At 43.8% G+C, this 14084-nt stretch overlaps 1 pseudogene; it reads left to right on the forward strand.

Annotated features, from left to right (window-relative positions):
• Positions 1 to 10556: 10556 nt before the first annotated feature.
• Positions 10557 to 13877, forward strand: LOC112927008 (translationally-controlled tumor protein-like; annotated as a pseudogene).
• Positions 13878 to 14084: the final 207 nt, after the last annotated feature.

Raw genomic sequence — 14084 nt, forward strand, 5'->3', positions numbered from 1 at the left:
CTAGGCTTGGTCTCATCATACGTAAAATGAAGAAATGCCAGGGAATCAGAGTCCTTTTCCTGTCTCCGTGTCCTTGGCCATCTTCCCTCAGTTATATGCCTCCCTACCAGGCTATTCACAGCCTTTTTGCAAAAGGTTCTTGCCACTCAAGTTCCCCAGCACTAAGGACCCCTGATGTAAACTCTGGGAACGGAGGTGGGGGGTAAAACGACTGCCTGGGGTGTGACTACTGTGTGTATTGTATGAGCCTGAAACCCTTTATTCTGGAGTATAATGTAGGAGCGGTGGCAAGAGCAAGGAAAGTCCAAATGTTGGGAAAATCTTAAAACATTGTCTCTCTCTCTTTTTTAAAGATTAGACTTTACTTTTATAAAAATGATACATGCCTTTCAAGATGTATCTTTAACTGAAAACAAAAACTAATTACATATATTACAATCCCATCTTTGGAACGAAACAATGTGTATATACAAAATGTGTACCAACATGTAAGGGAAAATGTAGGAAAGAATGATAGGATGGTGAGTGATTTTTATTTCTCTTATTTAGCTATATTCTGTAACTTTTCTACATTGACAATATATTATTCTTATAATATGAAAAGGGACTTAATAAACCTTATTTTTAGAGAAAAAAATGATACATGCTTATAATAAAGAATTCACACGATGCTGAAGAGCACATAAAAGATATTTTAAAATTTCGAGATCTCACCACTTCACAATAGTCATGGCCAGCACAAGAGAACATCATTACAGATAGTTGTCTTTCTACATATAAAGAGAAGGATAGATACGTAACCAATAAGGGAGAGTGGATGGACGGATGGGTGGATGGATGGATGGATGGATGGATGGGTGGGTGGGTATAGAGAAATAGTTGATTAAAAATTGATAATACTTTATATACTCTCCAAAAAAGAAGAGGCACCTGACTGGTGGGGCACTTGGGTGGCTCAGTCAGTTAAGCATCTGCCTTTGGCTCAAGTCATGAACTCAGGGTCCTGGGATCCAGCCCCACAGCAGGGCCCCTGCTCAGGGAGGAGCCCATTTCTCCCTCTTCCTCTGCCCCTTCTCCCCCTGTTTGTGCTCTCTCTTTCTCTCTCAAATAAACAAATAAAATATTTTTTTAAAAAATGAAGAGGCGCTGACTGACTCAGCCAGGAGAGCATATAACTTCTGATCTCAGGATCATGAGTTCAAACCCCATGTTGGGTGTAGCAATCACTTAAAAAATAAAAAATTTTAAATGGTATAAAATTTAATTTTCTGAGGATCCCTGGGTGGCTCAGTGGTTGGGTGCCTGCCTCAGCCCAGGGTGTGATCCTGGAGTCCCAGGATCGAGTCCCACATCAGGTTCCCTGCATGGAGCCTGCCTCCCCCTCCCTCTGTCTCTGCCTCTCTCTCTCTCTCTCTCTCTCTCTCTCTCTTTCTCTCTCTGTGTTGCTCATGAATAAATAAACAAAATATTTAAATTTTTTTAAAAATTTTTCTTGAATATCACAAAAGACAATGACACTAAAGAAAAACTAATGGAGTTGCTGGACTTCATTCTCCATAGGAGATATTATTTCTCAAAAATACCTCTGAGGTTAAGAAAATATATTATTAAAAAATATTAAGAAGCTAGAATCACTATGTTTTTCTTTTAATATTTTATTTATTCTTAAGAGACAGAGAGAGAGAGGCAGAGACATAGGCAGAGGGAGGAGCAGGCTCCCTGCGTGGAGCCCGACGTGGGACTTGATCCTGGGTCTCCAGGATCAGGCCCTGGGCTGAAGGCAGGCGCTAAACTGCTGAGCCACCGGGCCTGCCCCCACTATGTTTTTTTAAACATGCATCAATTTTAGACAGTATCTATCAACTGACTGGCTGCTATGAAAGATAAGGAAATTAACATCCTTACACTTCCTCCCATTTCCCCTCCCCCGCTTCCCGAATATTATGAGTAATACTGTTTTTTCTCTATTTTTGTCTCTTAATGTGAGTCATTGTCAGTGCATAAAATCAGGATTAAATGATGCATGTAATGGAGAAATGTGTTGACATGGATGTCTATTATAGACACCAAAGAATAACAAAAAAAGAGAAAAATTAAAAAAAAACTTTTGGCCACATAAACATAATTTCAACCATTTATGTTTAACTTTGACCTTGTGTGCCTAATTACTATACATCCCAAGAGTAATTTTATATGATTATCTTCAAATGTCAAGCTTTAAAAATAACAAAATTAAATGAGTGAACAAACCGGATTATCTCTGAGACTTTTTTTGCAGCACTATGAGCTTCTGCCTATCTGAGCTCTGAGGAGACTTGTCCTATCTCAAAACAGAGCCAGACCTGTCAATAACAGCAATTTCTAACATTACATAGCACTTACTGATTGCCAGGCAGAGGGTAAGTACTTTACATATATTGACTCATTTAATCCCCCAACATTCCAAAGAAGGACATGCTATGTCCTTTATTTTAAAAGTGAGGAAGAAACTGAGGCACCATGGCTAAGTAATGCTCAAGATCCCGCAACTAGTGAGCAGGGGCCTAGATTCAAATGATCTTCCTAATAAATAGCAGAGCTAGAATTCGAGCACTACAAATTTCCCCAATCGGTAATTCACTGGCTGCATGGCCTTGGATTAATCACTCATCCTCTCTGGGCCACAATGTCTTCTATAAACTTGGGTCTAATAAGGATTTTCCTGCCTGTTACCCAGGTATTTACTGGGGACCAAGTGAGAAGTGTCTGGCAAAGAGCTTTATGAAGCAGCAATACCACCTTAGTCTCCTCCTGAACTCAGACAAGCAGCCGGAGGCCTTGGGCGGGACTCAGGCAGGAATCAACCTCTCCTAATGAAAAAAACATTACCACAAGGCCACAAAAACAAAACAGTCCTCCTGCCAGAAGGCAGATGGAATAGGCAAGGAGTTCCAATGGCCCTGAACGCTTTGCTAAGTTCACGTTCAGGGTGAATTCGAGCAAGACACATTTGTTCATTGGGTTCACTGTCAAACTACTCTTTGACAGAAGTCATTACATGGAAAGAATGTCAAGAGGGCCACCAGCTATTGTCTCCACTCCCTTGGGCCATCTCTTTTTGCTTGGGCCCTGGAGCAGACACTCTTGGCTGGCCAAACTATCAACCCGGCTCTCCAGATATGTGATGCCTGAAAGGTGAGGATCAGAAAAAGGCCCTTTCCAAACATCAGGCAGCATGAAGATGGAGGCCTCCAGACCAGCATTCTGAGCCCTGGAGCTCCTGGGAGGCAGGAGAGCTGACTTCTGGCCCAGACTCAAAACCATGACCTTGGGCGAGTCCCTTTTCCCCTCAGGGGTCTTGTTTTTCCATCTCTAATACAGGGCTTCCTGGATGTTCTCCCAAGGCCCTTCTAACTCTGCCCTGGTGCTAGATATTCTGGGGAGAGGTGTAGCATGGATGGGACTGGCTGTGATTTATCTGGGAGGTTGCCAGACAGGGAGGAATCAAGCAAGAATCTTGAGAAACAGACTAAGATAAAGTGCAGTTTAAGAACTCTGGCTGACAGTGTAAAGTTATAAAGCCACAGCACTTGGTTTGTAGGGCAAAGAGGAAAAGACAGTACAGCCAAGAGGAGCATCTAGGGACAAGGGTTTTTAGCCAGAGGTCACTAGGATCCTCTATTTTATATCATATGCAAGGCACAGGAGAGACAGAGGGAAAGAGAAGTTCCAGAAGCTCACATGATGAATGAGACATGGTGTCTGCCCTCAGAGGAATTATAATCTAGGATAAGAGACAGTTGTGGGCTGAGCAGAGGAGGATGGGGGTGTGGAGCCACTTTCAAAACCCTGCAAGGTGTGGCATGTTCAAAGGTGGAGGTCCTCCCTGGTCAGGGGGTAGGAAAGCTAGCTAGCCAGGAGGGATACTCTAGAATACCATTCCGGAGCCTTGGCAGAGAGGAGAGAGAGCTCAGAAGCTCCCAGAATCAGATGTCACTCCAGTTTTGCACCTCAGTCAAGCTTTGTCTCTCTAAAGGATAGTCATTTCTCAGAGAGCCCAAAAAGGAGCCACAGCTCCCCTCCCAAATGCTCAAGTCCAGCACCAAGGCCTCATGACTTTTCAGAAGAAGCCAAGATTCACAAACCTATTCCCTCCCCAGACTCATCGCGGACCTCAGTACCCACAGGGCTTATCTCTGAGAGCCAGGTCAGGGTTTCCCACTAAACTGTGGGGAACAAGGCTGTTTCTCTCTTGCTGGCTTTCTGCACTCTTCTGTGAGTTTAACATGTAGACAGGACAGATAGGAATGGGGGCAGCTCACCTGGGACTTGCACTCAGCCCTGCAATGTTGACTATAGTGCTGTGGGTCTGCCTATGCAGGCCTCCCACTGAAGCAAGCCTGAAAGGCCTCTGTGACCCAGGACTTTGGAAAGGTGACAAAAGGATCATTTGAAAGACGTGCACCCATCCTATGTTATCAACTATGTATTACTGTTTATTAATTATATATATATACATATATAAACACACATACATGTATACATGTTACACATATATATTATCCAGTTTACATTATAATGTAATACATTTTACATTACACTGTGTGTGTATCTGTGTGTGTGTGCGTGTGTGTGCATGTGTGTGTGTGTGTTTATACTAAAGTACCGCAGTCGCGGCCACATTGGGGATTCAAGATTAACTACCAATCCCTCCTCACCAGTACTGGATCCAGATGGAGTTTCTGTACTCGTCGTCTGTGGTCTTCTTGCCACGACAGAGTATGACCTGCTCGTTCACCTCTCCACCTGTTGCTCCATATCCCACACAGACTCACACTAAACCTCCCTAGGCCAGTCACTTCTTTCTAGCAGATTCCACATACTAACTGATGACGACTTCCCATATCCTTTTTTCTTATTTTAATTGTGATTAAAAACATAGAACATAAGATTTACCATCTTAACCATTTTTCAGGGTACTTCCAGTAGTGGTAAGCATATTCACATTGTTGTTCCCCACCTCTCCTTTTGTCATTACCTGGAACTCAGTCTTGAAGGGACAGAGGCCTCATTCACTGTAACTAAATTGCTTCCAGGGATGTGACTCCTATCTGCAGAGACCCCTGTGTTTGTAGAGCTAAAGTACAGGAGGTTTGTACTTCACTTCAAATGCATTCTGCCAACTGCCCTTATAAGTTATCTGCACGTTTTGCTAACTCCGAGGATAAATGCAGGTCAGTTCCTGCAGCCGGGAGCCTTAGTCCAGGCTGTGGCATGGGCTCTCTTCCCGGAGACCTGGTCTCACAAAGAGACCAGATCTACATGTACTGATAACACAACTGGAATTGGGCCCTCCAGTCAGATGGGGAGGCCAGACGACTCCGCCTGTAAGAATGGAAGGTGTCGGGCACCTGGGTGGCTCAGTGGTTGAGCATCTATCTGCCTTTGGCTCAGGTTATGATCCCAGGGTCTTGGGATGAAGTCCCACATCATGCTCCCCCAGGGAGCCTGCTTCTCCCTCTGTGTATGTCTCTGCCTCTCTCTGTGTGTCTGTCATGAATAAATAAATAAAATCTTTAAAAAAAAAAAAAAGATTGGAAGATGTTGTTGAGACACCTGGGTAGCTCAGTTGCTTAAGCATCTGCCTTCAGCTCAGATCATGATCTTGGGGTCCTGGGATGGAGCCCATGTCAGCCTCCCTGCTCAGCGGGGAGTCTGCTTCTCTCTCTCCCAATGCCCCTCCTCTGACTTATGCTGTCTCTCCCAAATAAATAAATAAATTCTTTAAAAAAATAAAATGGAAAGTGTCTGCATATGTGATGCCTGCTTTGACTTTTGGAGAAAGTACTTGGAAGAAACAAGTTATGTAATCTATAAAATGGGAATTACATCCACCTTATAGATTACTTCAGAGCTTGAGAATTATGATGTACATGAACTATTTACTTTGAAGTCAGACATAGCAAATGCTTACTAAGAGGAAGAATAGTATTTGTGGTCACTATTATTGAACCTCAAATTTCCCCAAGCCCTGCAAGGCAACAAACCTAAGTGAAGATGCTTTGAACAACAATTGTCCTGATTTCACCAGCTCACTGCTCCCCCTTGATAACTTAGGCCCTCAATCCTATGGAATGTGTCCCACAGAGGGTATCTCTGTTCACCCATCTCTGACATCCATCACTCCACAAGGCTCTGGCTTCTGATGCCGCTCCTCGCACCCACAGGAGGGAGCCGGGCTTCTCACAGTGTCACGCCAGCTCCCTCTCTCTCTACATGGTGAACAAAAGTGTCCCAGAGCAATGTGGCTAGCCCACCAATGTTTCACATCCTTTGTAAAATGGATTCATTGTTTGCTTAGAACTCCCCGTTCATCACAAGACAGGCTTGAGTAAGTCTCTTGGGACTGGGTTAAGAGACATTTCTAGGTGATGGACACCAAACTATGTTCATATTTCTTGTCCCCTCCTCCCCTGGGTTGAGTGCTGTACAGAGAGGTTTGTCAGCAACTATGCACAAAGGCCAGATCTGTCCCAGAGCAAGGGGACACAACCAGGCCAAGCAGAGATCTATCATCATTATCACACTGTGCTTTGATATCCAAAATACAACCTCCCTAGCACCTGGCCTGGATTAGCTGTTTTTTGCTGCATAATGAGCTATTCCAAACTTACTATCTTAAAGCAATAAACTCTGATTACAGAATCAGGAATTCAGGAGAGGCTTTAGCAAGGTGGTTCTAGCTCAGGGTCTTTTGTAAGGTAGCAAAGTGTTCTCTAGAGCTCAGTCATTGAGGCTTGATTGGGTCTGGAACATCAAGTTTACTCACAGGGTAGGAGGCTTTTTAGTTCCTTGTCACATGGACCTCCCCATAGTTTCTCATGCCAGGCCTTCCCCAGAGTGAATTATCAAAAGAGTAACCAAGACTGAAATTACAATTGTCTATAATCTAATCTTAGAAGTGATATACCACGACCTGTGCCACGTTCTATTGATCACACAGATCTACGCTGGTACCACGTGGAAGAAAACGACACAAAGGTGTGACTACAGAAGGTGGGCGTCACCACAGCCCTCTTAGAGGCTGGCTACCATATACCCTGTGCCCGCTCCTGCTTCAGCTCTGCAATCTTGCCTGAGGAGAACCCATCTTTCTTCATGGTCAAAGAGGGGACTCTAGGGACCCTGAGGTTGGAGCTAAGCAGTGACAAGGTAGCACTGGGATCCAGGGATATGTTTACAAAGAACAGGAACCGGGAAAAGAGGTGCAGAATCTTGAAAAAAGGAAAGAAAGAAAGAAAAGAAAGAAAGAAAGAAAGCAAGCAGGTCTTGCAAAATTGTGGGACAATAAAACCTGGGAATACACAGGACAACTGGATTTTCAGTGGGGTAAATTAATAGAAAGACATGGTTTAAAACAACAAAGGTTTATTTCCCCCTATGCTAGCTGTTCATGGCTGGAGGCTCTGCTCCACATCTCCTCACTTGGTAACCAATAGATCAGCCATCATCTTGAACATCATCTAAACCATTGCCAGAAAGAGAGCTCTGAAGGGTCTTGTATTGGCAATGAAATGCTCTGGACCCGAAGTGATGTATATGTCTTTCATTCACAGCCCATTGACCATAAATGGTCACTTGGGCTCCAGCCAGCCACAAGAGTGCCCGGAAGTGCAATCTTACCACATGCTTGGAGTAGAGAACTGGAAATATTTGGCAAATGGCACTCATGATTCCTCAAAGTCTAAGAGAAGAACAAAATTTCCAGAGAAAAAGTCAGAGAAGGGCTGGGACCTAACCCAGAGTATGGCAAAATGAGGATTTTTCCAGAGCTGTATTCTGAAAGACTCTCCATCACCTCTGGGATTAACTCATCCTTTGTTGCCTTACATAGCAATCCAAAGGAGCAAGCATCTCTTGAGTCCTCTGTGTCAGGCCTAGGTCATTCCCTGGCTTTCCCTTTACACTGCACCCCTCCCTTAACCAGCCCTTTGATCCCAGGAAAGATGTCTACATACCAGGTCGCACACCCACCAATTTCATGCTCCAAAGCATAGCCACACCCCTGGGATCCCTGGGGACTGCCCTCAACACACTTCCTAGAGATGAGTATATCTCTAGTCCTAGCCTGACCACCTAACCATGGTTCCTGGCAGATAGATTTAGAACAAGCTCCCATCAGACCTGAGAGGTCCCTGAAAAAGTGAATCCTTTCCTGCCTAGGCCTTACTTCTCTGCCTTTTGATTTGAAGTTCAAGTTCTCACCCCATGCTAGCCAGCCCAGCCCACCCAAACCAGGCAAAAGTCCTACCTCTTCAGAAGGCCTTTCACAAAGGGACCTGGAAGAGACTGTGGAATGACACATTATAACACTCTGGCTTGTTTCCACTGACAGACTTCCACCTGACTTCCTCATGTTTTGTGTTTGTTTTTATATTCTCACTTTCAAAAAACATGTTAGGTTAGAGCTGGTTCAGTTATTGGCCAGGCTTAAGGACTCCACTCACTCACTCACTCACTCACAGATTAAGAAACATCCATGGCACTCAACCCTAACCTCTTATCCCCTCCCCTAAGCCATCCCTAATAAGCGTACAACACAAGTGAAATCAGTGTCCTTGCCAGACAAAACAAGATTGCTAGCTTCCCCCCCCCGCCCCCCCCAACCAGAATGCCTCCTAGCCCCGCAGTGCAGAAATTCTGGAGCCAACAGGGCCTCTAAGGCCCAAGACATTCAGAGATCAACTCTCCAGGAGGGGCACATTCATAGAAACTCAGGACATTTCTCACATGAACATTCTCATTAAATTTTATGCTCAGGAGCCAATCTCATCTCCTGATTCTTGACTGAAGGCAGTTACAATGGTAATGAGGCAACTCTAGAGAACCTCTGAATGGGGCAGCCAGGAACTCCTCCTGGGTTACATGATATTGAGCTTCAGTCGTGATAATTGGGAAGATTCTCAACACATGATGATGATAAGGGAAGAGGTTCATTAAAGAGAACAGCATGAACAAGAGCAAGGAGGTGAGATTTTGACTGATAGAGTAAGCTCAATGGAGCAGTGGAGATAAGGCTGGAAAGACAGGGATGCCAGGGTGGCTCAGTGATTGAGCATCTGCTTTTGGTTCAGGTCATGATCCAGGGATCCTGGGAGAAAGTCTCACTTCAGGCTCCCTGCAGGGAGCCTGCTTCTCCCTGTGGCTATGTCTCTGCCTCTCTCTCTCTCTCTCTCTCTCTCTCTCTGTCACTCATGAATAAATAAGTAAAATCTTTTTTAAAAAAAGATTGGAATCACACCCTGAATACTGATCATAGAGAGTCTTGAATGTCAGCTGAGAATTTACCCTGATTCACAAGAGAGATACATTAATAATCAGAAAAGGGTTGTCTGATTGGCTCAGTCAGAAGAGCATGTGACTCTTGATCTCAGGGTCATGAATTCAAGCCCCACATCAGATATAGAGATTATAGATAAATAATTTTTTAAAAATTTAGGGAATAAAGAAGCAGCTTAAGTAACATACATAGAATATTTACTAAATTAGGCATCAGGCCAAATGCTTTATACACATTATTATCTCACAACAATCGAATAAGTTTATCTGTTATTTTTGTATTTTAAAGATAAGGAACAATGGCTCAGGGAAGTCACATTACTTGTCCAAGATCACACAGCTAGTAAGTGACATACCCAGGATTCAAACCCAAATCTGCCTGACTCAAAGATGCCTGACTCTTAACCACTAGATGAGATTAAATACGACAAACAACATACTTACAAAAGTGCCTCCCCATGGCCTTGGCCTTAGATGCCATCATTGGCAAGAAAAGTGTCAGCCTGAGCCAGACAATTCACTGCACAGCTCAGGCCTCACCACCTGATGTCATTCACAGCTGACAGCTGAACAGAAAGGCTAGACATCAAATTGTCTCAGGTGGCAGGAAAGGACAAGGAAGCAGCAGGGTGTGTAGGGTGTAAGTCATTGTCACCTCCTGGGGCACATCTGTCTCTGGGGATACCATATTCATGTTAGATAAAGGTCCAGACTAAATGTGACCCCCATCATCGCTCTGGGATTCATGTCCTGCCACACCACACTAGGTCTCCTTGGAGGTGCCCTTTGGTATAAATGTGATTTGTGTTTCCTCCCTAAGAGCAGAGCCATTTGGGTCTTTTGAAGCATTTTCTTCAGAGGCAGCCAGAACAACTCATTGCCTCACTACAACACCCCTTTCAAACCAGATGCTCTGGAGTATTCCCAAGGACTTCAAGACATCTGTGAACACTAAACCTGTGGAAGTGAGTCCCATTCTCCATGCCTCTGGCTGCAGGAAGCCATGACAAGGACAGACATGGTGGCCAGAGGGCAGGTGAGGGCAGCAGAGAGCTGGCAGCAGAAGCTCAAGAGAGAGCTCTGAGTGCAGCTGGGAGAGAGCTCCAGGAGGAAGTGGGAGGAGCCCATGGAGAGCCACCATCTGCCAAGGAAATCCCCTCCTCTGGGTTCACCCAGAGGGCAGCTCAGGTTGAAGCTCAAATGCTAGGGGAGCTCACTGGGAAGTCAGCCTGAAGGAGATGGGGAAGCAGAAAGATGCCAGAGACAACAGCACTGGGAGTCAAGAAGAGGGCTCAGAACACGCTGCTGGTAGCCAGGGTCCTGGAGTAGCTCTGGGCACTGGCCAGCCCTGTTCTCGCCAGCCAGGAGAACAGAGATGAATTTAGGCAAAAAAGCAAAGAAGAAAGGCTGCCTGGTTCATTTTATGAGGTCATAACCCTGATAACAAAACCTGTCCAGAACAGCATATATACAAAAAGAAACAACAGTGCTTCGCTTTTAAACGTGGACAGAAAAGTTTTGAGAAAACCTGAACAAGCTGGATTAAAGGATGCTAAAAAATCATCCATAGTAGCCAAGCAGGGTTTGTTTTAGCAATGTAGAGTTCATTTGGCAATAGGAAATATATTAAAACTGTACAGCTCATCCATAAAAAAGGGAAAGAAAGAAAGAAAGAAAGAAAGAAAGAAAGAAAGAAAGAAGAAAGAAAGAAAGAAAAGAAAAGAAAAGGAAAGGAAAGAAAAGAAAAGAAAAGAAAAGAAAAGAAAAGAAAAGAAAAGAAAAGAAAAGAAAAGAAAAGAAAAGAAAAGAAGAAAAGAAAAGAAAAGAAAAGAAAATCACCCAAATCTAGATTCTGAAAAGCATTTGCCAGAATTCCGCATGTTTGTTTGTTTTAATCTTTAAAATTTTAGGAAGAGTAGGATAATCTCTTAACATAATGAGAAGTAGCAACATCTTACTTATAGTTGAAATACAAGAGACTGCTCCATTAAAATCAATAACCAAGGGCAGCCAGTGGCTCAGCGGTTTAGCGCCACCTTCAGCCAGGGCCTGATCCTGGAGACCCAGGATCGAGTCCCACATCGGGCTCCCTGCATGGAGCCTGCTTCTCCCTCTGCCTGTGTCTCTGCCTCTCTCTCTCTGTGTCTCTCATGAATAAATAAAATTTTTTTAAAAAATTATAAAATAGGGATTCCTGGGTGGCGCAGTGGTTTAGCGCCTGCCTTTGGCCCAGGGCGCGATCCTGGAGACCCGGGATCGAATCCCACGTCGGGTTCCCGGTGCATGGAGCCTGCTTCTCCCTCTGCCTGTGTCTCTGCCCCTCTCTCTCTCTCTCTGTGACTATCATAAATAAATAAAAAAATTGTTTAAAAATAAAAAAAAATTATAAAATAAAATCAGTAACCAAAAAAGGATTCTAAGTCTCACCATTATTATTTAATATTATTGTAGAAGTTAAGGCTAATGCAATAAAGGCATAAAACAAAAACAAAGGGTGCTAAGACGAAATTGTCATATTTATCAATGCTCTACCTTAGTTATCAATGCTATATACTAAAATCCCAAGATAACTTCCAGGAATGAAACAAAAGTTAAGAAGAGCTTTAAAATTTTTTTTTATTTATTTGAGAGAGAGAGAGAGCACAAGCAGGGCAAAGTGGGGGAAGAGGGAAGGGACAGAGGGAGGAAAAGCAGGCTCCCAACAGAGCAGGGAGCCCAACATGGGGCTCTACCCAGGACCCAGGGTTCATGACCTGAGCTGAAGGCAGACACTTAACCGACTGAGCCACTTAGGCCCACCAAAGTAGAGCTTTTGAAAAAGCATTCATAATAAAAGAAATGCGAGGGGATCCCTGGGTGGCTCAGCAGTTTGGTGCCTGCCTTTGGCTGGGGGGGTGATCCGGCGGTCCTGGGATCAAGTCCCACATCGGGCTCCCTGCGTGGGGCCTGCTTCTCCCTCTGCCTGTGTCTCTGCCTCTCTCTCTCTGTGTCTCATAAATAAGTAAAATCTGAAAGAAAGAAAAGAAAGAAAGAGAAAGAAAGAGAGAAAGAAAAAGAGAGAAAGAAAGAAAAAGAGAGAAAGAAAGAGAGAGAGAGAAAGAGAGAAAGAAAGAAAGAAAGAAAGAAAGAAAGACTAGCAACATTTATTTTATCTGTATACCCTTTTCTGTGATTTGAGTTTTAAGCCAAGTAAACATATTTCCTGTTCATAAATACATTTAATCTAAAGAAAGAAGAGCTGGGGAAAATGTTTACAAGAAAAGTATTGAAGATTCTTTGTTTTGCCAGATAGAACATTTATTTATTTATTTATTTATTTATTTATTTATTTATTTATTTATTTAAATTTCTTTTTTAGAAAATATATTTAAACTACTATATTAAACATTACAACATTTCCTAAAGGCAAAAGTACTGGCAAACATGCAAATTAGTAATTTTAGATAGGATAAAGGAAACATCAGAAATGGGGAGCTTTTCCACCCCTCCCCACTCCACCCGCCTCACTCCCCCCACCCCTTCCAGGACTGCTGGGGCTGCACCTCCCTGGCTCAGAGCTCCCTGCTTCTGCTAAGTTAGCACCGCCCTCCTCTCTCCAGAGGCTATCTTGATCATCTACTGCAACCTCATCAGCCACAATGCTGATGCCGAGATCACTGAGATTGCATTCCCCGGTGCCTGGTGGTAGAAGGGAAGTTGATCAGGACAGAGGGTAACAATGATGACTCGTTCTTTGATGGAAATGCCTCTGCTGAAAGCCCAGAGGTTGAAAGTACGGAAAGCACAGTCATCACTGGTGGTAATATTGTCATGAACCATCACTTGCAGGAAACAAGCTTCACAAAAGCCTACAAGAAGTACATCAAAGATGTAATGGATCAAAGGCAAACTTGAAGAACAGAGGCTGAAAAGAGTAAAAACCTTCTATGACAGGGGCTGCAGAACACATCAAGCCCAACCTTGCTAATTTCAGAAACTACAGTTCTTTATTGAAGAGAACATGAATCCAGGTGGCATGGTTGCTCTGCTGGACTACCTTTTTTTTTTTTTTTTAAGATTTATTTATTTATTTATTTATTTATTCAAAGAGAGAGAGAGAGGCAGAGACACAGGCAGAAGCAGGCTCCATGCAGGGAGCCCGACGTGGGACTCGATCCCGGGTCTCCAGAATCAAGCCCTGGGCCAAAGGTGGCACTAAACTGCTGATCCATCCGAGCTGCCCAATAGAGAGAATCTCTAGCAGACTCCCGCCTGAGCTGGGAGCTTGACCTGCGGCTTGATATCAGGACCCTGAGACCATGACTTGAGCCCAAATCAAGAGTCCCACTGTCACTTAAAGGATTCAGCCACCCAGACACCCCATATGATTTTATTTTTTTTTTCTTAGAGAGAGAGAGGCAGAGGGAGAAGCAGGCTCCCTGCAGAGAGCCCGATGTGGGATCTAATCCTGGTACCCCAGGATCACGTCCTGAGCTGAAGGCAGATGCTCAACCACTGAGCCACCCAGGTGTCCCTATATGATTTTCTTTAAGGATGGTTTAGAAATAGAAATAAGTTAAAGAATGTGGCTGTTACTTTGGATGTAACACCTGTTGTCCTAATCGGCTACTACTCTTCATCCACACAACACAAGGACTTAAACAAATGGGGCTGATATCCTTTTCAGCTCTTCATTTATTCTGACCTTGATTTATCTGGAGTGGAGGCATGGTTTTTAAGAAAAATACATGTCACGTAGGTTGTCTGAAAATAAAATGCATTTAAAC

This window comes from Vulpes vulpes, chromosome 11, assembly GCF_048418805.1.
Source record: "Vulpes vulpes isolate BD-2025 chromosome 11, VulVul3, whole genome shotgun sequence".
NCBI classification, from domain to species: domain Eukaryota; kingdom Metazoa; phylum Chordata; class Mammalia; order Carnivora; family Canidae; genus Vulpes; species Vulpes vulpes.